Source organism: Cynocephalus volans, chromosome X (assembly GCF_027409185.1).
Source record: "Cynocephalus volans isolate mCynVol1 chromosome X, mCynVol1.pri, whole genome shotgun sequence".
Taxonomy (NCBI): Eukaryota; Metazoa; Chordata; class Mammalia; order Dermoptera; family Cynocephalidae; genus Cynocephalus; species Cynocephalus volans.
Window position 1 is genome coordinate 168,823,245 of NC_084478.1, and position 12,402 is coordinate 168,835,646.

Below are 12,402 nucleotides of genomic sequence, written 5' to 3' on the forward strand. Positions count from 1 at the left end.
GCCCACCCCTATGTCAACCCTGTCCAAGTCACAGTTCCATCTGACCTAGGAATGTGGTATGTTCTTCTGGTGGAAGTCCCCATGAGACTGTTATACGTCGTGGATAATAACTCCTGACACCTCTTCAGGACGCTTAGGCACCTAAGAGTGTCCCGAAGGACCAGAGGAAGCAATGTCTCTTTGAGAGCCCTATGATTCTCATGAACATAGGACCCAGGGGCGTTTTGTTATGGTCACCAAAGAATCCGGCCTCAGTTAGCCAAATTAAACAAAGTGACTCACACACCTAAGACGGGTGTCTACTACGACGTCCCGGGACCTTGAGTACGAATCCCTCACGGGGAACCATGACAAGATTTGAACTTGTCCTCACCTGCACCAGACGCCTTTTATCCACTCAAGGTGGGAGGGATGACCTACAGTCAGCTAGCAGGTGAGTGGGTGCTCAGTCCGGCTGAGGAGGAACGGACAGCTGTCCTGAGTTAGGCCTGCCTGACTGCCATTGACAACTCCTTCAGGGTGTGCGGAAAAGGTGGCAGACACAGAAAATCAAATACCAACACGCGCACAGAAACAGCAGACTGAGTATACTCCCAGAGCTAGAGCAGATGTCCCAGACCAATAGTCAAGCTAAAATGACCAGAAGGACCCCCGTGAGTGGATTTTTTCCTATTTCCGATGTATCTCTCCCCCAACACCAACCTGCCGGACCAGGGCTTCCTCATGGAAATGTAACTGAGGCTCCCACATGAGAGTCAAAACCAAGGGGTTCAGGGAAGATAAGGGGGAAAGACAGGAAAACCCCCCACGTGCTGTTGCACGGGAGGGACTTGCCAGACCAACGGGTATCTTGTGAACCAAACCCAGCAGTTTCTCCACACAAATGTTGACTAAACACCAAAGGGCCTCTGACAGGGAAGCAGGAACCTCACATCTGAACCTCTAGACAAATTCGGTCTAGGTGGCCACTCAGGATCAGCGAAGAGTTCCCATGCCTTGCCACGTGGGCTGCAGTGCCATGGGGCAGTTGGTCCCAGAAGACTTCTGTCCCATCTGGGTCACCAAATTGTTAGCGAGCAAATTGTGTGGCTGGCTACACAATGTGCACAGAAGCCAATACCATGGCACCAGCTTTTGCAAGAAGAAAGGCCTTATTCACAAAGTCAACCGGCGTGGAGACGGGAGGTAGAGCTCTCAAATCTGCCTCCCAGAACGGGAGGCTGAATGGGCTTTAAAGGGGTATTCGGGGTCTCAGACTGGCTAAATCCGAGTCAGATGAGACGGCAAAGGGTGATAGGCTCATCAAGTCAGGAGCTGATTTGTCAATTCTGAATCCAGTCTTCTGGTTGGTCTAATCTGGATCCAGCACGTTGGTAGAGAATTTTCAGGTTCCTGAAGTCATCTGTAGGGCAAGGACATCTTCTGGTGCATGCTCAGCTTACACCTGAAAAGATAACTTTGAAATGACTTGACATAGGGAAATAAATCTTCTTTCAGCTAGTTTTAGACGGTTACACCGTTGTGGTGGGTCACGTGGCAGAGAGTGGGTGCCTCCTCCAAGTCTTTCCCTGCACCCACCCTTTTCCATGGTTTATTCTCTTCTCGCTCATCCTCCACCATTACCTACTTTTTGTGTCTTACCTAAAACCCCTCCACACTAGTGATGTCGTATTTAAAGGTCAGGGAGCAAATGAAACATCCCACATCCCTCCAGCAATGTTCTTGAAGGCCGTTCGTGACTTGGCTACCATCATGCTACTTTCCCAGGGTGGGTGTGAGGGGGGCGGGGAGTACCAACTTGCTTGAAAGACTTTCCTAAATGCCCTTTGTCGTGCTGGGGCAGGCTCCGCTATTCTTGGTTTCCTGAGAGGTATTTTCCTCTTTATACTTTTTTTTAACATGCGCGTTTTCAGGCCATCAGCAGTGCTTACAGGGTTTGTGTGTCGGGGGGTGCGTATGTATAAACTTTGACTCTATGTCCTAGTCATTTCTGCAGTGTTTGAATGATTTTACTTGGGGTAAGATTATTATTCGAGGACGCAGCAGAAAAACCAGTTGACTACATCTGAAGGGACATTGTCCTGGTCAAGCTCCTCACCCCATGACCTGACCTAGGTCAAGGGGGCCCTGCGGTCTTTGCTTCTGTTCTCTGGCTGCAGGTCCCTCCTGCACAGGCCTGAGAGATGAAAGCTGCCTGCCCAGTGGAAAGTGTCAGTGCACAGGACGCAGGCGGCCTCAGCCCCACGGTCGGGTTCTCTTTGGGGACTTTGCTCAGTGACGTTACAGACGAGCCAAATAAAGGAGGACACTCTGGGAACCTCAGGGAACAAGGCCTCAGAGGACAGATGAATCAAGTGGGTGGTGTGGGGGCCCAGCTCCCAGGTTCATTCAATATTTCAGACAAGTGGTGATTTAAATCCTAGGTGAGGAGGTGAAGAGGCAGCTCAAGGTAAGGAAGGACCACCCTCTGGAGGCAAGCCACTGAGTCACTCCAGGGGCCTCCTGAAGCACCTGTAACCACAGGTAGCTGACTAGCAGCTGTTCTACCTGACAGATACTGTCCTCATAACTTTTGATACTTACTACCTGAGCTTTGTACTTCAGCGCCTGTGAACTTGGGTGCACAAGTCAGTTGTTCAGACTCTGATTTAAAGTGTCTGGATGCAGTTATAGCTGAAACGTAGCTGGACTTCTGAACCAGCACGGCTGAGGACCAGGCCCTGGGGCATGGTGGCCACACTGGGTGTTGCTTCCCTTTGGGGGGGCGACATGCTTGACTCGTAGCCAGTTTTGCCTGTGCCTCCTTGTTTCTACATGAGTCGAGCTCCTCTGACCATGTGTGACAACCATTCTACATATTGGAGAAGACGAATGTTAAGTTGAGGCTTACGGACTTGACTTAGAATTATGGAATATCAGGGCTGGCGGGAACCATTAGGAACATCTGAATCTAAGGCTTGGATTTCTTCTACCACAAGCCCTACTAAATGCTGTCACCATCTGTGACTGAGCCCTCAAGGGATGGAGAGCTCACTGGTTCCCAAGGAATCCTGGTGGCATGATAGGAAGTCTCCAGGCCATTGCTCTTTCCCTTGCAGGTTTCCTTTGTGCACCTTGGGCCAAAACAGAGGGAATTCGCTGAGTTCCCACCGCCCCACCTCCCTTTCCATAATCAACAATCTCCCCTCCTCTCAGCAACTTTGTCAGCTTTCGTCCGTTTCTGGGCTTGAGTGCAACCCAGGTGTCTGCAGGAGAAGCACTTGCCGCCAGAGAAGGAAGCTGCTCACATCCTTCAGGTTAGGAAGGTGGGCTTAGCAGTCTCTTTGCCTCCCATTGGGACTTCCAGACATGACTCCCACCTCTGCCATGAGAACTCCTGCTCCTCTGAGACAGGACTGGCTTTGGCATCACCTTGCTGTGCCACTCTCTCTCTCTCCTCATCCAGCTCTTTCACGAATGACATACAGAAACCTATAGAAACAGCTCAACTAAAGGGACATTTATTATAAGGACAGGACAGGTAACCAAATGGACATCGGTGTCAATAAGCAAAGGATAGCCAGGTCTTGTGGGACCTGACCAGGAAAGCTCAAAGTCAACAACTACGTTCTCTAGGGCGGGCCTGTGGCTCACTCCGGAGAGTGCGGTGCTGATCACACCAAGGGCACGGGTTCGGATCCTATATGGGGATGACCGGTTAGCTCACTTGGGAGAGCGTGGTGCTAACATCACCACGTCGAGGGTTAATCAAGGTCCCCTTACCGGTCATCTTTAAAAAAAAGAAAAAGACTTAAAACCCCTGTAACCCACACTGAAGGCTAACTTCATGTCCGTCTTGTCCCCCTTTCCGTGTACAGCCAGTACCCATGTTCTCAACCTCCCCTGCAGCTGGGTGGGGGTGACCATGTGACATGGTTCTACTCAATTTCCGATCGCTTCTGACAGCTAGGGCACCATTTCTCTTCTCTCCTTTACAGCAACATTTGACAGGGTTGTCTGTATGTGCTCTTTCTGCTTCCTGTTGTTACAATCTCTCTTGAGCCTGCTCCATTTGTGAACATTTCAGCTGTTTTCTTCTGATCTTGGCCACTGCTCCGTCCTTCCATTCATGTCCAGTGGTGAAAGAGTTCCCATGTCTCACCTGTCCTCAGAGGAGCTTGTTACTCTTTGGGATCAGGTCACCTGGGTGCTGTGTGACTTCAGCTCTTGGTGTGCTGGAGAAAAGTAATTATTTTGTAGATTACCTGTTTCTATTTTTAGTTGATTTGGGAGAAATGGTCTCTTCCATCTTGCTGCATCTGAATGAGAAGTGTAATTCCTTCCTATTAGCCTGTTTTGTATGCAGTTTTGTGTAGTTGTAGTGGTTGCTCCAGGTATCACAACATGAACCATTAGTTTATCATTGTCTACCTTGAATTAATAATCTATAAACATGACTTACAATCTAAGAACCTTACAGTTTGCCATTCACCACTGCAATCTTTTGTGCGATGTTGTTGGGTATGTGTTATTGTAAATTTCATCATAAATTACCATTGATGCATCTAACGCCCAATGTCCTTTAAATAATTTTAAGAGGAAGAAATATTGTTTGTGTTTATCCACATGCTCACCATTTTCAGGGCACCACATTCTTTGTGGTAGTTCCAGGTTATCGCCTGATGTGATTTCCCTTCAGCATTTACTGCGGTGCAGGTCTGTTGGCAACAGACTGTCTGAGCTTTCATTTGTCTCAAATGTTCTTATTGAATCTCTTTTATTGAAGGGTATGTTCATTGAATGCAGAATGTTGTTTGCAGCACTTTGACAGTGGGTGATGGCTAATTAATTGTTGGGTCTCTGGGACTGAAACAGATGGGCAATTCCTAAGGGCCTGCCTGATCCACAAAACTGAAAGTTCTCTAGGTGTGGAAAGCAGAGGTGTGAATTGAGGACTATCTTGATGGAGGTCCAGACAGAAACTGATGGAGTTCCTCTTCCCAAACAACACACAACATAAAAGAAATAAGGCATCTCTGGGTGAATCACAGAGATTAATGCCTCCATCAAAGCCCCTGCACATACAAAGAAGTTAGTACCCAAATACTACCCCATCTGTCTTTTGCAGAAGACAGATACTTCTTGAAAAAAATAGTAGTATACCACTGCATGCTTAATCAGGTGCTGACACCAGTTGAAGTTGTTCTCAGTATGCAACGACCACGCAGCTGTGGATCTGGTAAATGCCTTTCCTTATATACCAGTTAGCAAAGACTGCTGCTGATCAGAAGGTGTTTCCTCTCACCTCACTCTCCTCTACTGAGAAGTATTCTCCCTTTATTAAGTGTAAATAAAATGTTTACTGAAAGAAAACTTACTGTTACGGAGCTTTGAAATGATTCCATAAACCTACTACGTGAGCGGCGCCCGTCTTGCTGTGATAAGAGCATGGAGTGTAATCCCCCTTCCCACAAGAATGCCATCAGACCACGTATGTGAAGTTGTTGGCCTCGGGTACTGGACTCCAGACACATACAAACCCAAGATTGTCACAGGCACATTGAGAGGTCAGGCTGTGGCAGGGCTACTCTCGGCCAGTCTTTGAGCTGTTCTCCAAAGCATTGCACACCAACACTGGCACTGCTCTGTAGCTTTGAGGGACCTTGCGTGTCACCGTGGATCTCTGCCATTGATCAGACTGTCTCTCCAGAGAACCTCTCCTTGAAAGACATGCCTCAAGCCTCCGTGAGACGTTCCGTCCACAGAGGCCTCTTTCCATCCTAACTGAGCAAGTAGACTTTAATCATGACACTCTAAAGGGAATTGGAACTCACTCACTAGGTGGTTAATGTACCTCATCTATGGACTGTGTTTCCTGCGAGATTTCCTCTCTTTATTTTCCCTGTCTTTGAGCACTGTGGGAAGAAAAGAATCTTTCTGAATGCAAACAAACCGTGGGATTCATGAAATAATACTCTGTCTCCTTACCGTACCCAGACAAAACACTCACGTACAGCACAGTACACATATCTTAAGGGTGCAGCTCAATGAACTTTAACAGACTCAAGATACTCACATAACCAGCACACAGATCTGGAGACAGAACACAGCTAGGACCCCGTAAGCACCCCTCGTGTCCCATTCCACTCTTTACCTCCACCCTCAGGGAACCACTGTCCTGGCTTGTGACACCATAGATTAGCTTTTTGCCATTTTTTTATTCAGAGAAATGGAATCACCTAGGAAGTGTTCCTTTGTGCTTGGATTCCTTCACTCAACAGTATGTCTGTGGCATTCATGCATGTAGTCAAATGTTTCAGTACATTAATTCTCACTCTGGGGCAGTGTTCCTTTTCATGATTATAACACTATTTACCTCTATTTGGCTGTTTCCTCTATTTGGCTATTATGAATAGCGCTAGTTAATAGGAACAGCCATGCCCATTTTTATTACTTATCTGTTGCTACGTAACAAATTATCTCAAAATGTAGCAGCTAACACCACAAACATTTGTTGTTTCTGAGAGTCAGGACCCTGGGAGTGGCCTAGCCAGGCGCTCCTAGTTCACGGTCTTCCATGAGTTTGCAATCAATGAAAAATCAATGATGCAGTCATCCTAAAGGGTTGTCTGCGCAAGTAGATCTACTTCTAAAACAGCTCACTTCTACGGCTACGGACTGGGGGGCCTCAGTTTCTCACCACCTGGACCTCCTGTCATGACATGCAGCTTCCTTCCCCTTGTCAGAGACTTCAAGTCTCTCTTCAAGAGAAAGAGACTGAAGTAGTAATGCCTTCTATGACCTGCTTTCTGCATTTGCACACTGCCACCTCTGCCATGTGCTACTTGTTCAAAGTGAGTCACTGAGTTCAGCCTGCTCTTAAGGGGAGGAAAATTAAACTCCATTTCTTGTAGGGAGGAGTATCAAAGAATTTGTAGACATATTTCAAAACCACTACAGTATGTTTCTTTGTTGAGCATGTACTTGTGTCTCTCGAGTATATATTTGGTTTTAGTAACATGAAGCGCTGTCTCTCTTTTTTCTTTTACCTACTCGGGAATATTATTCTTTTGAGACACAGATGCCAGGTTGATACTGACCTATGAATTCATGACGAATAAGTCCACCCTTGAACCCACAAGGGTGCTCCCTAAGGCTGACATCTCAACATGAAGGTTGCACTTCTCCTGCCTGAACACCACGTCTCCCAAGGGAGTAATTGCGGTGCCCAGGCCAGTCCACAGTTCTATGCTGGACTGTCTCAGGATGTGCTCTAGGCTATTTCTTCTCTGCTCTGTCCACTGTCTCCCTAGGTTACCTCATTCACACCCCATAGCTTCGACCTGTCTGTTTCTTCTATGCTACTGTCTCCCAAATTTCTGGCTATAGCCTAGATCTCTATCCTAAACTCCACGCCTGTTTATCCAACTTCCTGGCACACATCTCCACTGGGGTATTCCACAGGGACCTCAACCTCAGTGGGGCCCCATCTGAACTCATTGTCTCCCCACCTGCAGCAGCACATGGACTTCTACCAAGGTGTCATCCTTGGCTTTCCTCTCCCTTGACTCTCCTTACAGCCAGTGTCTCTAAATACCAAGTGCTGGGAACTCGACCTCCAAAATAGCTCACAAATTAGCCATTATTTCTCTGTCCAGTGCCACCAGCCAAGCCGTTGCCACTGCCCTCTCTCACCTGGACTTCTCAATTGGTCTCCCTGCCTTCACGCTCCCACCTCAACAGTCCATTTTCTATTCTGCAGCTGCAGGGAGGCTTTAGAAACATAATTCACATCATTCCCCTGCTTTAAATCCTTTCCGGAAGGGTGAATATTGAGGCAAAACTACTGAACACGTTACGCCCTCTTCTGCAGGCCATGGATCACTAGGAGAACCTCTAGCTCAAGGAAGAATCACTTGAACGGTCTTCATGCGGAATAAGAATGTAAAAAGTAATCATGGCAGCAATAGCAACATTCATTTAGTGCTTAACATGAGTCAGACACGGCACTAAGCATATTATACATGTTATTTCATTTGAGTGTAGAGTGACTAAAACCCACATTTTCTGGAAGAAGGGTCAATTACCTTTTAAAGCTCTTCTTGGTTCCGCCAAGAGTCACTTAGAATTTTTACTTTAGTTTTATAGTGGTTGGGGTGAGCAGGCCCGTTGTCCTGGAAGGGACTGTGACATGGTTCTCTGTGTTCTGATCGACTTAAAAATCCGCCTTATCCCTCGGAAAGTGAATAATTGCTGGAGAAGGGATTCTGGATATCTCAGTTGTTTGCAGTAAAATAAATGCTAGACTTGCCTTTTGTGAGCTGGCTTATGTCTTGGGAATCGACCATGCATGTGAACAGAAAGAGCTGATCCTTAAGGGGGATAAGGTGGCGAAGCCCCAGGCGGAGCCCAAAGGTCACTGTTCAGAATGAGGGGATCAGGAACCACATCACTGGGAGCACCCGTTCACAGAAAATATACCAGCGGCCCTTGCCCGCTGTTACAGAGGAATATTTCTTCTTCAGTTCGCTAGTTTCCATGAACCTAAACATCCCTGGCCTCTTGTCCCACTCTTTGCTCTTCTCCTTGCAAGTGGAACACGTTACGTGCCCAGTGGGCTGCATCGTGAGTGACAGGGAGCCTACTGGAGGGTAGTGAACAGAGCAGTGACACAACCTGACTTGGGTTTTAAGGCAGCCCGGCAGCCCAGCAGCGTCAGCAGTCCATTTGTGAGGCCGAGGTGGCTGACGGATTCTGGCCTTTGCCGGGTGACAAAGGACAACCAGACTGAAGTCCAGTCCCTAAACCCAGAAAAAACCCTGGATATCTCCAGAGGGTCTCCCTCAAGTGTTCGGCAGACCACTGAAGAGCACACCCATGTGAGGAAACTACCCCAGGCTTGAATAAAGGATGAAAGGTAACTATGCTCAGTGTTCAAGGAGGGTCAGGAAGAGCACTTGTCCCCACCTCAGGAATGAAAACAATCTCCTAATTCAGGATGTGTCTGGTAGGACACTCAGAAGAATCGTGCCTCAGTAGTGTGGAAAAATTATTCCTACACCATGAATTGCTCTGCGCCCACCTAGCAAATCTTAAAAGCAAGCATGTAAAAAATCAAAGTGTTGCCAGGTAATTTGATGGCAAATTAAAGAACAGAACTCATGAACATGTTTAGAAAAACAAAAATATACAGCACCCACCCAAGGTAAAATACACGATGTCTGTTATCCAATGGAAAATCACCCAGCGTGCAAATATTCAGTATACCCAAGCTACAATGAGAGAAGTCAATCATTAAATCAGGCATCCAGACTGGAAAGGAAGAAGCAAAACTCTTTATCTGCAGACACGACTGTCCGTGGAGAAAATACAATGGAATCTGCAAAAGTGTGACTTGAACTAGATAAGTGAGTTTAGCAAGGGGGCAGGATATTTTAGAGACCTAACTGCCCTTACCCAAACATTTACCCAATCGTCTCAGCACTTTTGTTCACTGATTCGAAATAAGGCAAGTGAGCCACAAAATTCCTATTCTAATGTTTCTGTGTTGTTTTCTCTTCTCACATTTCAGCAGAAAGTCAACCCAACGTTGACAGGGATGTCGGGAAACCAGAATTCTGGTGGGAGGCCACACCTTCTGGGGAGTCATTGTGTACTGCAGATCATGTGCACTAAGTTCTTAAGAGGATTTTGGAAAGAGCAAAAACTCATACTTTAATTGAAAAAAGTTCAGGAAAAAGGTAATGCAAAACTTACAAAGTAAGTTGTACCTTCATGTCACTGTTATAGCTTTGCTATATACATACAACTGTAAAGCTAAGAACGGAGTCCAAAATGTTGACAGTAGGCAGGACACAGTTGACTTCCATTTTCTTTCATTTCCTAAATTGCCTTCAATTACTTTGAACTACTTGAGTAAGTGAATTCCAGAACTTACCCTCAACCCGAGGACAAAAGCTCGAAAATTGGGAGCTGCTGTAGCTGAAAAGAAACTCAGACACAGATTCAAACGTCACTTTTATTTTCTACAGTAACAAACATTTACTCATCTCCCTCCTCCAACAACAGTGAAACAAAACAAGTGGGCCCCGAGCACCCAAGAACCAGTAGAGGCAAAAAATTAGAATTCAAGAGAAAAGTGGCCATGAACGCAGGAATCAAAGCCCTGGGGAAGGAGCGTTGGCTGGCATGAGACACGAGCCTGGGCTTCAGCGCCATCGTTCCAGCAGAGATTTAGGGATAAACTGGGGCCCAAAGGCCTGAATGGTCTGCACCACCAAGGAAAGCAGGTCAAGAAAGGAGATTACGGAAGCTCGGAGGATGCCGGGGTCTGGAGAAGTCCATGTACTAAAAGGGAAAGAAAACGAAAATTAAGTTAACAGTGGGAAACTCTTGCCTATGCCCGGCACCCTACACCTCTCTTTACACCTAACACTTATGTGTCTCCATTAAAATGACCCTCCCTCTGAACACCTGACCATTGGTCCCCACACCTCCCCACCCCGGCCCCTTGTAGAACTGACACAACCAGGACGCTGCCATGCACTGTGCGCTCCTGACGAAGGGCCTGCAGCTGGGATTTCTCATAAACTGTCAGGTATTGGCGGGCGACCTCCGCCTCATAGGTAGACAGGAAAGGGACCCTGAGGGTGCTGCAGGAGAAACGGTTAAGGCCCCATCCACTAAGGACTCTGCCTGTGTCTCGAGCCTCCTTGACCCTCTCGGCCCACCATAGTCCCAGGCAGCTCCCTGCACACTCGGGACCGGCTCCTCTCCCGGAGTATGTCCTCGGTCTAACCCTGCAGCCGTCCATGTCCAACACTGGCCTCTGCCTTCCAAGTGTCCCTGCTCCCTGCCTTGTTCTCACATAGCACCAGCCGGCCCTGGACTCCTCTTCCCTGTACCTCAGGCCGAGGGCCCCAGTGCATTCCCGCCGCCAGTCCAGGGGGAACCTGGACGACGTGCAGACCACACAGCATCTTAGGGAGGCGCACACTAGGGGGGGTTGGGATGCCCCACGATGACAAGAAGGGACGAGGCACAGCTGAGCTGGGGATAGGACCTGCCGAACACAGCAGGCTCGCTAGGGCTCAGTGCACAGTGGCTGCGTACGACAGGCGGTGACATCAGAAGCTGCCAGGGACCGGCTCTCCCATGCTGAGGGACAGCCGAAGGGGCTTGGGCTGGATAGTGTAGGCAGTGGGGAGCCAGTGCAAATTCACGGTCTGAAGGGAAGGACTCATGGCAAAGGTCGCCTCAGAGCCCTTTCTGTGTGTAGGTAGTTTGTCCTTTACTCTCTCAGTGCCAGGTCACATGCCATGGCATAGTATTTGCACCACAGGCAGAATCAATAGACACCTAAAGATCCCAAAGAGTACAGATGTCAGTCAAATGTGCTAAAATAAATAGAAAACCATCAGGTTTTATGTTTATCACCTTTTTAGTGCAATGTAGTTGCTAGTGTATGCAATTAAAGTTTTAGTAAGGACAGCAATGAACAGCCAGCTCCCAGATTTCTGACATTTTCCTCATGCTTGGTTGGCCACAGCTCCCTACAGTGCCCTCGTTACCTAGTGTCCAGTGGTCATGGCACTTCTGTCCAGGCCCAGGGACCTCAAGCCCTCACGTTTTTTCATAAGACACAAGAGGCAGCATCTTGGGAACAGGCCTGGAAACCAAGGGAAATGGGAATGGGAGTTCTTCCATCCGCCCGGGAGGCAAAGTGGAGCAGAACGTCTTTTGAGCCCAGGGAAAGCAAACTGGCAAGACTCAAATCTTCGTAGCTAAGTATGTACCTAACATCCCAACCTGGCGTTGGTGCCACCCGTAGGAATCAGCTGTCCTTTCGCTCACCTCTCACCAGGAAGTTTCTTACAAGGAGCTCAGGGGACTCCCTGGAGACTTGACCCACGAGAGCAGGAGAGCAGAGGCTGTGGTCGTAAGGCAGGGTGAAGGCAGTGAGAAGACGCCAGCAGCACTATTGGAAGAATGAAAACGGAGAAGCTTCAGGAACTACTAGGACCTTGGGAGGGCAATTCCCACACCTACTTGTTTGACACAAACTGTGTAATTAGCCATCGGGAAGGAGAATTCTGTCCACATTTTCTGGTCTACTTCTTCCCATCCCCCTGCCAAGCAGGGCTTCAAATGAGACTGTACTTAGGAAAAGTATTTCCCATTCCAAGCACTGGTTTGAAAGGACACTGAGAGGTGCCTTGGGGCAGGCTCACCTTCAACTATCCAACAAAGTCAGAAAATGCCCCTCTTTCTCATACATCCACTGGCTCAGTGATCAGATTGAATAAAGAAGAAAAAGGAGGCCAGTTGAGTGAGTTGATTTCCTAGCAGAGGACGATTAGCCTCACTCTATTCCCCATTCATGTACCTCATCTCCAACCAGTTTTTCTCACAGTGGGGCCCACG